Source organism: Rhinichthys klamathensis, unplaced genomic scaffold (assembly GCF_029890125.1).
Source record: "Rhinichthys klamathensis goyatoka isolate OS25496 unplaced genomic scaffold, OSU_Roscu_1.1 h1tg000049l_1, whole genome shotgun sequence".
Classification (NCBI taxonomy): Eukaryota; Metazoa; Chordata; class Actinopteri; order Cypriniformes; family Leuciscidae; genus Rhinichthys; species Rhinichthys klamathensis.
The window spans coordinates 1,235,142-1,247,200 of NW_026606595.1; positions in this window are offsets into that span (position 1 = coordinate 1,235,142).

The window sequence follows — 12,059 nt, forward strand, 5'->3', positions numbered from 1 at the left end:
AATCACCCGCAGAAGAGCAATTTCAGTGCTGTGCGATGGTCAAATCCTGACTGAAAAGGGTCAAAAAGACTATTAACATCCAAATAAGATCGCAATTGCAAAGCAACAACCTTTTCAACTATTCACAAGCACCCCAGAGCTCGACATAACATGTTGAGGTGCATTAGTGAGTTTGTTAACCATATCGAAGAGTGATTTGGGCCTGCACGTGGAGTTCCTCATGGTCGAGGAGACATAAGAGGACCTGGCAGCAAATGTTCTTTAACAGACCCATTCCCTGTGGGATGCCCTTTCAGGTGAGCCCTCGTATTGGGTTAGAGCTCCATATGTAGTGACTCCCTAACGGATATATTTGCTATATCATAATTTCACACATGTGTTACAAGAACTTATTCTGTAATATTAATAATGAATATCGAGGTATAGAGCTTTCAGTATTTCTTTTTAGCATTTTGTTAGTATTTCAACAGTAATTGTTGAGAGCTCCTCCATGGTAGTACTTTGCACATCAATCACAACAAATCCATTCCTTGCAAACGATGCAAATCTGTTCCAGGTGTTCAAGAAAGAGCCATAGTACTTTTTGTTGTCATGTTTTTGAGCTTGAGGGGGAATTACATCTGAGGAGTGAAAAGCTGTATCTGACATGTAAAGTCCGAATGGGAAACTTGTTGACATCTGGCTTGAACAATATTCTTGTTAGTGGCTCTGATTTTGCATTTTCAGATCACAAACTCATAAACTTCAGTTGTAGTTTTCCAATATCTATATCACCTCTGAAGAAAATGCTGACTTATCGTAAAATCAATTCTGTGAATCCAACTTCTTTCTCTGTTTTAATAAGGGCTTCTACCTTGTCAGAATGTCTACTATCTAACTGTCCATCAGAAATCTGTTGTATCTACTATAATGCTCTGTCTCAAACACTTGAGAGGCATGCTCCTGTTAAAACTAGACTGGTTCCATCTACTCGTGCCTCACCCTGGTTCACTCCTGAACTTTTGAATGATGAAAACTGAGGGTCGCCACCTAGAAAGACTAGACAGTAAAACTGGACTCACTGTGCACTCTCTGGCTCTTAACCCTCTGGGGTCTGGGGTGTTTTCTGGGCCCTGGAGGTGTTCTGACATGCTCTGACATTTATGCTTTTTCTGATAATTGTGACATTTTCATTGATAAAGTCTTATTACACTGTATGCAGCACAAACTCTGCTACAATAATATGTCAGCAGCATGTATGTAAAAGTTTGTAGGTTTAAGATAATGACGTTTATGCGTGGTTTTTGGGTTTTGGTTTTTTTAAAAGTTACTGAAGTCTCTTATTCTTTGTTTTGAGGTGAAGATGGTGTTAACAGTTTCGCGTTCCTCCACATGGATCATTTGCATGTGAATCGCTCGAGCGAGCGTGGGTGTGGTCATAGAGTTAATTAGGACGCGTTTGAGAAACTGTACATGTCGTTGCTTTCATATGGATTACTTAAACAGTGTATATTTGTTTTTTATATAATTTACATCATTAAAAAAAAAAGTCTCCAAGCGTTGTAAAAACATACGTTTCAAGTCTGTGTGACAAACATTCGCTGAGTTACAGGTCATTTCTGTCGCGTTTCAGAATGAACTTCACATTTAGAGAGACGGCAGAACGCGCATCATGTTTATTTTCTCTATTTTAGGAGAAACCCAACATTTTGTTTTTATTATGAGTGTACACAAATAAAAGAAGACATTTAACAGTTTTGAATGATGTGTAACTGTAATATCAAAATCAACAGAGTATTTTGAGTCTCTTTTGCATTGATAAGAAAAAAAACAAGCTGGTATCGCCGGTGCGACCGCCGACCCCAGAGGGTTAATGAGTTCCTCTACTGTAATGTGCTTAGTGATGGAGTATGGTGGTCCAGGGTTTACCACTCAAGGGAAACTAACTGGAAGGGGAAATGTGCAGAATGCAAGCTCTACGCCCTACCAGTCATCTGAATTAATCTCTTGGTACCCAGAACTCGAGATAAAACTGGTTCCATGCGCAGATTATAAAATCTGGCAAAGGTATTGGGTGTAGCCTGGCCCGCAGCTCTGCAAATGTCTGCTAGCGAGGCACGGTTCGCTAAAGGTTGAGTTCACCCCTGGTTGAGTGCGCCCTCACTCCCAAGTGGCACAGTAAACCCTGAGCTTGATATGCCAGGAGAATTGCATCCACAATACAGTGGGACATTCTCTTTTTGGAGATGGCTTTCCCCTTCTGCTGTCCTCCAAAAAATAAAAAGAGCTGTTCCAATAACCTGAAACTCTGTGTGCGATCAAGACATATGTCCACAGTACGCACTGGGCACAACAGAGACCAGGCTGGGTCTCCCTCATCAGGAGGGATCGCTTTCAAGGTTACCACTTGATCCTTGAAAGGGGTAGTGGGAACCTTAGGCACATATCCGAGCCAGGGTCTCTGGACCACATGAGTCTGCCGGTCCGAACTCTAGGCACGTCTCATTAGTGGAGAGGGCTTGTAGATCCCCCACCCTCTCGACAGAGGTGAGTGCAGTCAGGAGGGCCGTCTTTAATGGAGAGGGCACTAAGCTCAACTGACTGTAAAGGCTCAAACTGATCTCCCTGTAGGGCCTGTAGGACCACTGAAGACCCAAAGAGGGGATAAGGTGCTGTCTTTGAGGATTTAACCTCTGCGACACCTCTAATAATGACAGAATCTAAAAATGAGATTGTGCTTTGTTTTGCCACCGATCTACCATCCACAGTGTTATGATTTTCTGCTATTGCAACCACTTGTACTTTCAATGTAGATGCAGATAGATGCCTTTCCAGGCCCTCTTGGAGGAAAGAAAGCGCTGATCCAATACCACATCTCCGAGGGTCTTCCCCCTAGAACGAGCACCAAGTAACAAAAAGACAAGTGCCACTGGGCATATAAAGGGATCTAGCCTGAGTAATTGTGTCTATCACTGCTGGTGATAACCCTCTGAATTCCCTCTGAGCCCTCGCATCCTGTCCAGAGACCACACATAGAGGTTCCTGAGATCTGGGTGCGGGTGCCAGATTGTGCCCTGACCCTGAGAAAGAAGGCCCTTCCTCGAGGGATTCGCCAAAGAGGGACTGACACATCAGTGTGAGCCAGAAAACCAAGTCTGGCAGTGTCAATACGGCGCAACCATAAGGACCTGTTCCTCATTCTCATTGATCTTGCACAACGTGTGTACAAAGAGGCTCACTGGGGGAGCACATATTTGTGTAGGTCCCTGGGCCAGCAGTGTGCCAGTGTCAAGGGGGGCCTCAGTCAGGGAGTACCACAGGGGACAGTGGGAGGATTCTTGAGAGGCAAACGGGTCAACCTGCGCTTCGCCGAATCGACTCCAAATCAGCTGGACTGTCTGTGGAATGAGTCCTCTGAGCATAGCCTGTTGTGAGAGCTAATCCGCTGTGCGACTAAGGTCGCCCGTAATGTGAGTGGCTTGCAGAGACTTCAGTTGCTGCTGACTCCAAAAGTAGGACATGGTGGGCGAGTTCTGACATGCAACAAGAGCAAATACCACCCTGGTGGTTGATATAAGCCATTGTCGCTGTGTTGTCCATCCGGACCTGCACATGCTTGACTTGGATCAAGGGTCGAAAACCTCTTCGAGTCTAGAAGCACAGCCAACAACCCAGGAACCCAAAGCCCCATGCCCGTTGCATACAAGCACCCCAGCTTGTTTTGGAAGCATCTGTTGTTACAATAATGTATCTGGACACTTGTTCTAGAGGAACTCCTACCCTTAGAATAGCACGGTCTGTCCAAGGACTGAATGTGTGATAACACCCTAGCATGATGGCCACGCGATGTGTGCAGCTGCGCCATGCCCATCTCGGGTGCTGAAGCGGTCTCATATGTATCAACCCAAGCAGCGTTACCACGGCCAAGGATGCCATATGCCCCAGGACCAGTGTTGTGTGTAACGCGTTACAAAGTAACGCGTTACAGTAACGCAACTACTTTTTCGGGTAAAAAGTAGTGTAACGCGCTACTACTGAAAATTTGGTAACGAAACGTAGTTCCTTTTTCAATTCGGCGCAACGTTACTTTCCCCAGGGACAGATTATCTGTCCCTGGGATTTGACAGCGATCTCCGTCATTTCATAGATTTGACCGCAATCGCCATCTCCATAGTGAACGCCCCAGAGAGAAATGCACATAATGGATTACATAATCAGAGAGTAGGCTAGCCTATTTCTTTTCGTTTTGAATTGTTTCGTTTAAAGACATTTCAAGCTTAAATTCTATACGTTGAGTTTCGGTTAATTTATGATGAGATGCTCCAGTTCACGTGCAATGCAAGTGACCACGCCGGCGCTTCCATGATTATATTGTCCCCTTTATTTGCTTATTAAATCCAGGCATTAGGTTGATTTAAAAAATGATTAAAATTAAGATACAATTTATACAAAACGAAATTCGCTTTAAAGAAAGGCTTTCTTCAAAACAAAACTTAATGAAGTGGTCAAAATCATGTCTGATTGACTCAATGTCTCCCGATATATTGCGCATCCATCTTACTCGCGCTGTTAACTTTTCATAATCAGCATAGATGGAAAAAAAATAACATTATAATATTTTAACAGATATGAAACTAAATGCGCTTATTTAATGGCTACAACACGTAGGCTATAGTAGGCCTACAGACTCTCTATTTGTATATTGCTGCACAAGCACATTCATTTAATTCTGAATTTTGCACACATAAGTTGAAAGGCATTTGTTTACGTGCATAGTAAAACATATCTGCAACATTTATCAAGTTCACGGATAATTGTGTGTGCATTTATTAATCATTATGATACTAAAATCATAATAAAGTAGGCTATACTATGTACAAAAAATCAGATGAGCCCAGAATATGAACGCAACGTGTTTAATTACACGTTAAGCATTTTCCTCCCATAGTAAACCATTATAAGAACGTTTAATTTGGCTTAATGCAGGTTAGAATGTCCCCTTATTATGTCTAAATAACAAGATAAATGTTCTTTTTTTTCTTCTTCACCATGCGGTTCAGGACTTCCATAGAATACAGCCTGAATATAATTACTTCCAGAAATGATTTTTGGTTTGCTAACGGGGTGCTTTGGTCTTTCTTGGGGGCTTTCTTTCTAGCCCCTCCCTAGCGCCGCCCATGCATATGCCTATCCATTAACCGGCATTTCTTCATAAATATTAATTTTTTTGATAAATGCATTATGCATTTATGGCATTATATATGGCATTATGCATAGTATAACTTTATGTAGGCCTACACATTTAGGAACAGATATTGGGTTCTGCCCAAAGTCAAGCAACATAAAAGTAACGTAAAAGTAACGAGTAACGTAAAAAGTTACTTTCCATATGGGGTAACTAAGTAAAGTAACGGATTACTTTTTTAAAGAAGTAACGAGTAACGTATTACACTACTTTTTAAAAGTAATTTCCCCAACACTGCCCAGGACCCTCTGAAAGTATTTGAGAGGGGCCGCTGTTGTATACTCAACAGTTTATTCATATTCACGTATATTCAAACAGTTCAGCACTGAAAGAGTGCGGTCTTCAGAGAGATGTGCTGTCATTGCGACCGGGTCCAACTCCACACTGAGAAAAGAGGGGGGAGAGCTTGCTTGCTCCACGTCCCTCAAGGGGGCAAGTGGAGCCTATGTGACTTTGGTAAAGATGCGAGGAGACAGGGAGAACCCGAAAGGGAGGATATGCCTATATGCCTATGTACAGATATGCCTGCCCTTCGAAGACGAAACATAGAAATGATCTGTGCCGAAGAAGGATTGAGACATGAAAGTACTCCTCCTTCAGGTCTATCGCTGCAAATCAATACTTATACCCGATACGTTATCACGTGTTTCCGGGTGAGCATCCTGAACGGGAGCTTGTGAAGGGCCTGATTCAGTACTTGTAAATCCAGGATTGGTCGGAGCCTCCCACCCTTCTTGGCTATGATGAAGTAAGGGCTGTGAATGAAGAACAGTGAAGTAAGGGGCGTGTGCCTGGTGAACTTGGTCGCATAGTCGATCCGAATTGTTCTGAGAAGTCAGCGTGACGTGCTGGGAAGCATTAACCCCATGCACCCAGACTTCGTAGCAGCTGCCTCAATGGAAGCACATCCGGTGTACTGGGGTGGGATTCCTGCGGCGTTATGGATCAAGGTTCTCTGTGCCAGGAGACCATGTGTCTTTTGTAATGCATGGTGAAGGGTGCATTGCACTTACCTCGTTCCTTAGGTCTGCTGTGGAAGAGGCCGGTTACGGGCGAGGAAGCTGGAGCTCATCGTATCTCACCACACCTGCCTGATCCTGACGACAGACCTGGTGTACTAGAACACGAGGAGGTCTCGTCTGACCCGGTTCGATGCCTGGCCATCATAGCAACAAACCATGTGTGAGAGAGACCCAGGGAGGCTCAACCCCAAACCTGGGGCAAGCAGGCTTGGGGGTGCAGAGGGGTGTAGAGACCCGGGTTGAGGCAGGATGAGCCTAATCGCCTCCGTCAGCATTTTAACACCGAGAACTGTGGTGCAGAATCCCTGACAGTGTCACTGAATAAGCCAAGTTGGGAGATAGGGCATAAAGAAAGCCAGGTTGGATGTAATCAGATGTCAAGGGCGTTTGTGTCTGATGATCAAGTCCTCAAACCTGATGTTATGCATCTAAAGAGACTTTTATATTCTTCTGTTCCTCGCACAAGCTTCAAAACACTTTAGCACAGGAATCCAATCATTTCACAACCATCAGAGATGCATTTATAGAGGTTAGTAACTATTATCACTCACAATACGTATTAATGAGAAAACAATATGGCTATTAATAACAATATACTCACTCATTTGATATAAATAATAGAGTTACTAATAAGTCATTGTATTTAATATAATAACATTATAGCAATGCAGGTTTCATCTTTACATTCATGGAACCATACAACTGACTAATTAATACTTATGAATCAGTTTATAATGGACTATGAGCATTCACATTGAAAAAGCAAATGCATGACATAAGTAATTATAAAAATATTATAAATGTAACTATAACTGCTCTTTTAATGTAGTATAGGTCTTAATGAGTCTTTATACATATATTTATACTTATAAATAAGTATAAATAGAGCTATAATTCATTATAAGCATGGACTTCATAGAATGTGCTAAAAGATTATTTAGATTATTAAAATGTTCTTCATGCTACAAAATTGTTATTTTAAGAACTGATCACTGAAAGGTTCTTTGGGGAACTGAAAATAGTTATTCTATGGTATTGCTGTGAAACCCCCTTTTGAAACCTTTATTTTAAAAAGTGTATGCTGGTTTTTCTTAGTCATTGTATTGAAAAGACCTGCTTTAAAATGTTCAGAATGTCTATGCGACTGAAGGGTTAGGGTGAGGGTTAGGGTTAGGTTACCCTAACCCTAAGCGGCTTGAGGATGAGTAGATAAGGGGATGAGCGGATGAGCGGCTTGAGGATGAGCGGATAAGGGGATGAGTGGAGTGGATGAGCGGCTTGAGGATGAGTGGATGAGGGGATGGGTGGATGAGCGAATGAGCGGATGAGGGGATGAGCGGATGAGCGGATGAGCGGATGAGGGGATGAGCAGAAGAGCGGATGAGGGGAAGAGCGGATGAGGGGATGAGCGGATGAGGGGATGAGCGGATGAGGGGATGAGGGGATGAGCGGATGAGCGGATGAGGATGAGCGGATGAGGATGAGGGGAATGAGGGGATGAGCGGATGAGCGGATGAGGGATGAGCGGATGAGCGGAAGAGCGGATGAGGGGATGAGCGGATTAGCGGCTTGAGGATGAGCGGCTTGAGGATGAGCGGATGAGCGGATGAGCGGCTTGAGGATGAGCGGATGAGGGGATGAGCGGATGAGGGTATGAGCGGATGAGGGGATGAGCGGATGAGGGGATGAGGGGATGAGCGGATGAGCGGATGAGGATGAGCGGATGAGCGGATGAGCGGATGAGCGGATGAGGGTATGAGCGGATGAGGGGATGAGCGGATGAGGGGATGAGGGGATGAGCGGATGAGCGGATGAGGATGAGCGGATGAGGATGAGGGGAATGAGGGGATGAGCGGATGAGCGGATGAGGATGAGCGGATGAGGATGAGGGGGATGAGGGGATGAGCGGATGAGGGGATGAGCGAATGGGGAATGAGGGGAATGAGGGGATGAGGGGATGAGCGGATGAGCGGATGAGAGGATGAGCGGATGAGGGGATGAGCGGATGAGCGAATAAGGGGATGATCGGATAAGGGGATGAGCAGATGAGCGGATGAGGGGATGAGCGGATGAGGGGATGAGCGGATGAGCGGATGAGCGAATAAGGGGATGACCGGATGAGGGGATGAGCGGATGAGGGGATGAGGGGATGAGGGGATGAGCGGATGAGGGGATGAGAGGATGAGCGGATGAGGGGATGAGCGGATGAGCGGATGAAGGGATGAGGGGATGAGCGGATGAGGGGATGAGAGGATGAGCGGATGAGGGGATGAGCGCATGAGGGGATGAGCGGATGAGGGGATGAGAGGATGAGCGGATGAGGGGATGAGCAGATGAGGGGATGAGCGGATGAGTGTATGAGGGATGAGCGAGCGGGTGAGAGGGTGAGAGGATGAGAGGATGAGGGGATGAATGGATGAGCGAGCGGGTGAGAGGGTGAGAGGGTGAGAGGATGAGGTTATGAGCGAGCGGGTGAGAGGATGAGGGGATGAGGGTATGAGCGAGCGGGTGAGAGGGTGAGAGGATGAGGGTATGAGGGTATGAGCGAGCGGGTGAGAGGATGAGGGTATGAGCGAGCGGGTGAGAGGGTGAGAGGATGAGAGGATGAGGGTATGAGCGAGCGGGTGAGAGGATGAGAGGATTAGGGTATGAGTGAGCGGGTGAGAGGATGAGAGGATGAGGGTATGAGCGAGCGGGTGAGAGGATGAGAGGATGAGGGTATAAGTGAGCGGGTGAGAGGATGAGAGGATTAGGGTATGAGCGAGCGGGTGAGAGGGTGAGAGGATGAGAGGATTAGGGTATGAGCGAGCGGGTGAGAGGGTGAGAGGATGAGAGGATTAGGGTATGAGCGAGCGGGTGAGAGGGTGAGAGGATGAGGGGATGAGTGGATGAGCGAGCGGGTGAGAGGATGAGAGGATGAGGGTATGAGCGAGCGGGTGAGAGGATGAGGGGATGAGGGTATGAGCAAGCGGGTGAGAGGGTGAGAGGATAAGAGGATGAGGGGATGAGCGGATGAGCGAGCGGGTGAGAGGATGAGCGGATGAGGGTATGAGCGAGCGGGTGAGAGGGTGAGAGGATGAGAGGATGAGGGGATGAGTGGATGAGCGGATGAGCGGATGAGCGAGCGGGTGAGAGGATGAGCGGATGAGCGAGCGGGTGAGGGAATGAGGGGATGAGAGGATGAGAGGATGAGGGTATGAGCGGATGAGCGAGCGGGTGAGAGGATGAGGGTATGAGCAAGCGGGTGAGAGGATGAGGGGATGAGTGGATGAGCGAGCGGGTGAGAGGATGAGGGGATGAGAGGATGAGGGGATGATCGGATGAGCGAGCGGGTGAGAGGATGAGGGGATGAGAGGATGAGGGGATGAGCGGATGTGTGGATGAGCGGATGAGTGGATGAGGGGATGAGCGGATGAGGGGATGAGAGGATGAGCGAGCGGATGAGAGGATGAGCGGATGAGCAGATGAGGGGATGAGCGAGCGGATGAGCGGATGAGCGAGCGGATGAGAGGGTGAGTGGATGAGAGGATGAGAGGATGAGCGGATGAGGGGATGAGCGGATGAGCGGATGAGAGGGTGAGTGGATGAGAGGATGAGGGGATGAGCGGATGAGGGGATGAGCGAATGAGGGGATGAGCGGATGAGCGAGCGGGTGAGAGGGTGAGTGGATGACAGGATGAGCAGATGAGAGGTCGAGGGGATGAGCGGATGAGCGGATGAGGGGATGAGTGGATGAGGGGATGAGCGGATGAGGGGATGAGCGAATGAGGGGATGAGCGGATGAGGGGATGAGCGGATGAGCGAGCGGGTGAGAGGGTGAGTGGATGAGAGGATGAGGGGATGAGCGAATGAGGGGATGAGCGAATGAGGGGATGAGCGGATGAGCGAGCGGGTGAGAGGGTGAGTGGATGACAGGATGAGCAGATGAGAGGTCGAGGGGATGAGCGGATGAGCGGATGAGGGGATGAGTGGATGAGGGGATGAGCGGATGAGCGGATGAGGGGATGAGCGGATGAGGGGATGAGCGGATGAGGGGATGAGCGGATGAGCGGATGAGGGGATGAGCGGATGAGGGGATGAGGGGATGAGTGGATGAGGGGATGAGGGGATGAGCGGATGGGGGGATGAGCGGATGAGGGGATGAGCGAGCGGGTGAGAGGATGAGGGGATGAGCGGATGAGCGGATGAGGGGATGAGCGGATGAGGGGATGAGCGGATGAGGGGATGAGGGGATGAGCGGATGAGGGGATGAGCGGATGAGGGGATGAGCGGATGAGCGGATGAGGGGATGAGCGGATGAGGGGATGAGGGGATGAGTGGATGAGGGGATGAGGGGATGAGCGGATGGGGGGATGAGCGGATGAGGGGATGAGCGAGCGGGTGAGAGGATGAGGGGATGAGCGGATGAGCGGATGAGGGGATGAGCGGATGAGGGGATGAGCGGATGAGGGGATGAGGGGATGAGCGGATGAGCGGATGAGCGGATGAGGGGATGAGCGGATGAGGGGATGAGCGGATGAGGGGATAAGCGGATGAGGGGATGAGCGGATGAGGGGATGAGGGAATGAGCGGATGAGCGGATGAGGGGATGAGGGGATGAGTGGATGAGGGGATGAGGGGATGAGCGGATGGGGGGATGAGCGGATGAGCGGATGAGCGGATGAGGGGATGAGCGGATGAGGGGATGAGCGGATGAGGGGATGAGGGGATGAAGGCATGAGCGGATGAGTGAGCGGGTGAGAGGGTGAGTGGATGAGAGGATGAGCAGATGAGAGGTCGAGGGGATGAGCGGATGAGGGGATGAGCGGATGAGGGGATGAGGGGATGAGCGGATGAGGGGATGAGGGGATGAGGGGATGAGCGGATGAGCGGATGAGGGGGGATGAGGGGATGAGGGGATGAGCGGATGAGCGGATGAGGGGATGAGGGGATGAGCGGATGAGCGGATGAGGGGGGATGAGGGGATGAGGGGATGAGGGGGGATGAGGGGATGAGGGGATGAGCGGATGAGGGGATGAGCGGATGAGCAGATGAGAGGTCGAGGGGATGAGCGGATGAGCGGATGAGGGGATGAGGGGATGAGCGGATGAGGGGATGAGCGGATGAGGGGATGAGCAGATGAGAGGATGAGGGGATGAGCGGATGAGCGGATGAGGGGATGAGCGGATGAGGGGATGAGGGGATGAGGGGATGAGGGGGGATGAGGGGATGAGCGGATGAGGGGATGAGGGGGGATGAGCGGATGAGCGGATGAGGGGATGAGGGGATGAGGGGGGATGAGGGGATGAGAGGGGATGAGGGGATGAGGGGGGATGAGGGGATGAGCGGATGAGGGGATGAGGGGATGAGCGGATGAGGGGATGAGGGGATGAGCGGATGAGGGGATGAGGGGATGAGGGGATGAGCGGATGAGCAGATGAGAGGTCGAGGGGATGAGCGGATGAGCAGATGAGAGGTCGAGGGGATGAGCGGATGAGCAGATGAGAGGTCGAGGGGATGAGCGGATGAGCGGATGAGGGGATGAGCGGATGAGGGGATGAGCGGATGAGGGGATGAGGGGATGAGGGGATGAGCGGATGAGCGGATGAGGGGATGAGCGGATGAGGGGATGAGCGGATGAGCGAGCGGGTGAGAGGTCGAGGGGATGAGCGGATGAGCGGATGAGGGGATGAGTGGATGAGGGGATGAGCGGATGAGCGGATGAGGGGATGAGCGGATGAGGGGATGAGCGGATGAGGGGATGAGCGGATGAGCGGATGAGGGGATGAGCGGATGAGGGGATGAGGGGATGAGCGGATGAGGGGATGAGGGGA